We start from the raw sequence: 6,000 nt of genomic DNA on the forward strand, positions 1-6,000 counted from the left end.
GGCTGAGCCAGAGGCCGCTAGACCTGGCGAAGCGTTTCCAGCCGCCGCCCGCAGGATTGGGGACGTCGTGCCTGGCCTGGCAGGGCTGCAGCTCGGAGCTCAGCGCCGGGTTTACGTTCCTTCGCGTTGTGCAATTCATCAGCTTCTGCTTTTCTGGCGGCCTGCCGGGTCATCAGAAACACATCTGCCCGCCTGCTGGCGTCAGCATTTTCCCGGCAAGGGCCCAACAACGGGCTGCAGCAGGCAGACCCACAATGCACCAGGGGAGCTGGGGAGGGGCACTGACCGCAGTTATCCACATGAGCTAGGAGAGTGGGGTCTAGTGGGTGCAGGGGGCAGTCAGGACTCCTGGGTTCTGGATCACTCCAATGCTGATTGGCCTCAGCTGGGGATTTGCCCTAGAGGTTTTTAAGGCCAAAAGGAGCCAGTCTGATCTCCTAGTGACTGGAGCTGGCAGCCAGGACTCCTGGGTTCTATCCTGGCTCTGGGAGGGGAGTGGGGGCTGGGAGTCACGATTCCTGGGTTCTATCCCAGCACTGGGAGGGGAGTGGTGTCTAGTGGTTAGAGTGGGGAGGGGCTGGAAATCAGGGCTCCTGGGTTCTATCCCAGCCCTGGGAGGGGAATGGGAGCTAGGAGTCAGGACTCCTGGGTTCTATCTGGACTCTGGGAGGGGAGTAGGGTAGAGCAGGCGAGTGGTGGCAGGACTCCCAGGCATTCTGAAGCTTAGTTAATGAATTTTCTATAAGTGTCAATTATTGGTCTGTGAGCTCTGCCAGGCGAGACCAGGAGAGATGCCCCCGGCTCTGACATGTTTAGGCTCTTCTCAGACCCTGGCACCCCCATGAGGATTTGCGGTGACCTCAGGCCACCTGTTCCAAACCGAGCAGGGTCTGTCAGCCAGTAGGATGCAGCAGGGGGCAGACCATGGGGGCCTTCCCCACCAGCCAAGCCACCATGGGGTCCGTCCGTGGCTCAGTCCCACGGGAGAGCTGCTGAGCTCACGCGTTCCTTGCGCTGGGTGTCAGTTGTTCCAGCCTCTTCTTTTCGAACGCTCTGCTGCTACGGTTCAGGTTCAACCAGTCCTTTAAGGCCCCTTTCACGCACCACCACCCCCGAACAGTCAGTGGGACACACAGGGCTCATGTCTCCTGCTGTGGGCCAGGAGCAAATTTTTAACCTTTTTTTTGCAGCCACAGGGGAGCAATGCAAAGGGCAGAGGGAAACTGAGGCACACACGGGCATCATCAAAATATTACAGGACATTCCCTGGGTGGAGGGAATGGCCTCGCCGGACACGCCATGGGGACAGGTGACGAATGGATGAGAAGCTCTTGGATTCGCCAGAAAGTGAATCTCCCTGCACCATAGTCTGATACCCGCACAGGGCTGTGTGCTGCAGCTTCACTGCGGCCACTAATTAATTACCCAGGAAATGGACATTACAGAACTTGCATTTCCCCTACTCCATCCCATCCCACCCCCTGCCAGCCCAGATCAGCTCACGGGACCCACCTAGTCTGACATGAAAGGAACAGTTCACCTCTCTGCACTATTGTTTCAGGCTCTTTGCAGACTCAGGCTCGTGTGACTTCCTCAGCCGCACTCAAGTGACGTTTTTGAGAGTTTTTTTTTTTTTGAGGGGGGCAACTGTAACCACTGGAGGCTTCCTATCTGCTAGAAACAAAAGCTGAGACTCTGGGGAACGTTGGAGGGGTGGGTGCATGCCCCAGCTAGCCCCCCTCACTCCCAGAGCTGGGAACAGAACCCAGGAGTCCTGACTCCCAGACCCCCTGCTCTAAACCCCTAGATCCCACCCTCATCCCAGAGCCAAGGGCAGAACCCAGGGTTCCTGGCTCCCAGACCTCTCCTGTCCTAACCACCAGACCCTGCTGTCCTTCAAGAGCTGGGAACAGTACCCAGCTGCCCCCCACTAGACCTCTCCAGAAGGGGGACACAGCCCAGGCATTTCTCAGCAGGGCAGGTAACCCCGCCAGACTCCCAAGAACTGCCTCAAACTCTTGCGAAAGGCCAGCCCCAAGCCAGCCCTCCCCTACTCCTCAAATTCACGAGCCCCTGGGGTTCAGTGTAGCTGGGGAAATGAGCACGGCTGAGGGGGGGCTTTCAATTTCCCCGTCTCCCCCCACTGGGTGCAGGGGCCCTGCTCTCCCTTGGGAAATGTTTCTGGTTCCTCCTGCAAACCAGCCAGTGCAGGACCTTGACCTCCCGGCTCCTTTAACCCCTTCTGATCCCCCCCCTGCTCCCCCCACCCAGCCCCGGAGCTGCCCCCAACAGCTGGACTGAGACACTGTGGAGGGCATGAAATTACCAAAGGGGCTAAATCCCCACTTGGGGTAAATCAGCTTTGCGCCAATGGAGTCTTTGAGGCCAGATCCCCAGCTGGGGTAAATTGTCACTCCAATAGCGTCGATGGGACCAAATCCCCACCTGGGGTAAATTGGTGTTGCTCCAATGGCATCAATGGGGCCAAATCCCCACTGCGGGTAAAGCAGCATCACTCCAATGGAGATGTTGGGACCAGATCCCCAGCTGGTGTAAATAGGTGTCGCTCCAACAGAGCTGATGAGCCAGATATCTGGCCGGTGTAAATCGGTATCCTATCAATGGGGCCAAATCCCCACCTGGGGTAAATTGGCATGGCTCCATTGAGCTGAGTGGGGCTGATTTGCACCAGCTGCGGGTCGGACCCGTAGGTTCTAGTGTCTGATCCAGCAGTCGGACCTGTCCGGCGTCCCATCTAGCCCTTCCTGGAGGAGAGGGAAAGATCCTCCCCTAGTATGTAAGTGCATTTCTGGGGTGCCCTGACTGGAATAACGGGCTGTGGGTCGGGATTGAGAGGCACTGGCAGAGTTTGGTGGGGGGGAGCCCAGGGCTGGGCTAGCAGGGGGCTGCAGGTCGGGACTGAGGGGCACTGGCCGGGCTGAGATTGGGAGGAGTCCGGGGCTGGGCTAGTAGGGGGCTGCAGGTTGGGATTGAGGGGCACCAGCAGGGCTGAGATTGGGGGGAGTCCGGGGCTGGGCTAGCAGGGGGCTGCGGGTTGGGATTGACGGGCACCAGCAGGGCTGAGATTTGGGGGAGCCCAGGACTGGGCTAGCAGGGGGCTGTGGGTCGGGATTGAGGGGCACTGGGAGGGTTGAAGTGGTGGGGAGCCCAGAGCTGGGCTAGCAGGGGGCTGCGGGCCGGGACTGAGCGGCACCGGCAGGGCTGAGATTGGGAGGAGCCCAGGACTGGGCTAGCAGGGGGCTGCGGGCCAGGATTGAGGGGCACCGGCAGGGCTGAGATTGGGGGGAGCCCAGGACTGGGCTAGCAGGGGGCTGCGGGCCAGGACTGAGGGGCACCGGCAGGGCTCCGTACAAGTGTGGGTCAGGACTGAGGTTACTGACTGTGCTGTCTGACATCCCGGAGGCCTGAACTCATCCCTTCTGCCTCCTTCCCCAGACGTGGGGGACGTGCTTGCAGGCAGCGGGGCCCAGGCAGCGCCAGCAGAAGCTCCCCTGGCGGCAGGGCGGGCAGGAGGCCCAGCGCGTCCGCAGTGGTGAACGTCTCTGGTTCCTGGCTGAGGGAACCCAGCTGGCATCACCCTCTGCTCAGAGTGACTCAGAGAGACCTTCCCACAACCCAGAGCCCACCCGCTCCTCACCGCCTACCCGCCACGGCTAGACCACAGAGCTCCTTCCGGGAATCTCCCTCGGGGGCCAGCCGGAGTGGGGGCTAGGAAACACAGCTGAGCCGCTCTGAGTCCATGCAGTGATGGTGGCCGGGCGTGTGTGCAGGCAAGTGCACCAGTAGAGACACAATCAGGCGCACAGTCGCACAAACACCCGCGTGCGGAGACACGCACGGACATGCAAAGACACATCTAGACACAGGCAAACCCAGAGATGGATGTGTGCACACCTTCCCTCTGCTGTAAATGTCACCCCCACACCCCACTACTAATGTCACAACCACACAACACCCCATGGTTACTGTCACACCCACATACACCCACCCACTTCTTAATGGAACGCACACAACACCCCACTATTAATGTAACACACATACAACCATCACACTGTCAATGTCACACACACACAACACCCCACTATTAATGTAACACACACATACACCCACAGGTAATGTCACCCGAACCTACACCCACTTCACTATTAATGTAAGACACACAAACCCCGCTATTAACACACCCCACTATTAATGTCACACCCACACCACTGTTAGTCACACCCACACAACACCCCACTATTAATGTCACACACGTACACAACATCACGTTATCAGTGTCTCATACACACAGACAACACCCCACTATTAATGTCACACACACACTCTCTAGTAATGTCATTGTGCGACCTGAAAATGACAAGGAAACAGACCGGAGGTGGGGGGGCTGCTGGGGCAGAGGCCAGGGTCCCTGCCCATAGGGCAGGCCCTGTGTGTGGGGGAAGGGGTGGGGCTGTGTGTGGATGAAGAGGGGGTTGAGAACTGACTCACCCGGATGCAGCCTCCATCCCTGCAGGTGAGTGCCCCTGGCCCCCCATGCCTGACACAGATGGAAACCCTCCTTACAATCACCCCTAACTGGATGGAGGCAGGAAATGAGGCACAGGGGAAGGGGGCACTCCACTGTGGTCACCCCGTGAGTCAGTGGAAGAGCCAGGAATGGAACCCAGGAGTTCTGGGCTCCCAGCCCCCACCTTCACCCTAGCCACTAGACCCCATGCCCCTCTCAGAGCTGGGGAATAGAACCCAGGAGTCCTGATCGACAGTCCTGCTCGCTCGATTCTGTTCCTGGCTCAGAGATGAGCAGGGCCTAGTGTTTAGAGCAGAGGGGGCTGGGAGCTAGGACAGCAGAGTCTAATGATTAGTGGGGAGAGTTCTAATGGTTAGTGAGTTAGTCTAGTGGGATCTAATGTAACCTGGGGGGTGGCAAGTCCCCAGCTTTCTCTGTGCCTCAGTTTCCCTGCCTGAGAGAGAGAGGCACAATGGTGCCAGCCGGGCCGTAAGGAGTGGCGTCCATGTCGCAATGCAAGACACACACACACATCCCGAGGCAGAGGGCCTAGAGCTTGGCAAGGGGCGGGCCGTTCCTCCCCCCGCTCTCCTCCTGGTAGGGATGCACATCTGGAGACCAGCTGTGCAATCAGCCGGATGCTGACTCAGCTCTAGGCAATTGGACGCTGCTAGAAGCCAGCTGGGGGCTTGGGGAGGGGTGGAAATCCATCCACTCTGTCACACATACCCGCCCCACAGCTGCCTGTCGTTATCAGCACATTCCTGCCATTCCTGGCTAAAATTAGCCTTCCACGTTGGGGAGGGGAGGCCCAGAGCCCAGCCTGTGGGGGAAAGGGGAGCCTGGAGCCTGGCTTCTCGGGGATGAGGTGGGCATCAGGGCCTGGAGCCAGGCCCGTACAGGGTAGGGTGGGATCAGGGCATATAGACTGCCAAAGGAATATGGACTCTCTCTGTGTGATCGGGGCCTGCCCCCAAACCCATACACTTGTGCACCCCCTCAGGCCTGCTCACCCCTAGCCCGCATGTGGCAGATCAGTGCCCTGCAGCACTGCGCTTTCCTAGGTCTCTCTCAGCCACGCTAGGCCCGGCTACTTTTAGCTGAGGGGCTGACGCTTGCTTTCCTGGCTGCCCTCTTTACATAACCTCACCCACCGGGCCGCCCCCCCTCCCCTCCTGAGCGCCCTCTCCCACCCCACGGATCACCCCGGGCTGCAGCTACATGGCCTCTCACCCTGCTTCTCACCCGCTGCACCCCGGGCTGTGGTCTCCACCCCCCGCAACCCCCACAGCTTCCATCCGCCTCAAGCCAAGAAAGAACCTGTGCCGTGATGGCCAGTCCTCACTCGGGTATAGCCTGTACCTGGCCAGACACTGGGGGGCTCAGTAGGGGCGCTCTCCCCCATCAGCGCTGGCCCTGACACTAGGGGGAGCTGGGCTGTGGGGAGCAGGGCGGGGGTCAGCAGGGGACAC

General features: G+C 59.5%; 1 pseudogene; it reads left to right on the top strand.

The window, feature by feature from the left end:
• Nucleotides 1-3,678, top strand: part of LOC116822432 (calpain small subunit 1-like) — a 28,993-nt pseudogene extending 25,315 nt beyond the window's left edge.
• Nucleotides 3,679-6,000: the final 2,322 nt, after the last annotated feature.

Source organism: Chelonoidis abingdonii, chromosome 11, assembly GCF_003597395.2.
Source record: "Chelonoidis abingdonii isolate Lonesome George chromosome 11, CheloAbing_2.0, whole genome shotgun sequence".
Taxonomy (NCBI): domain Eukaryota; kingdom Metazoa; phylum Chordata; order Testudines; family Testudinidae; genus Chelonoidis; species Chelonoidis abingdonii.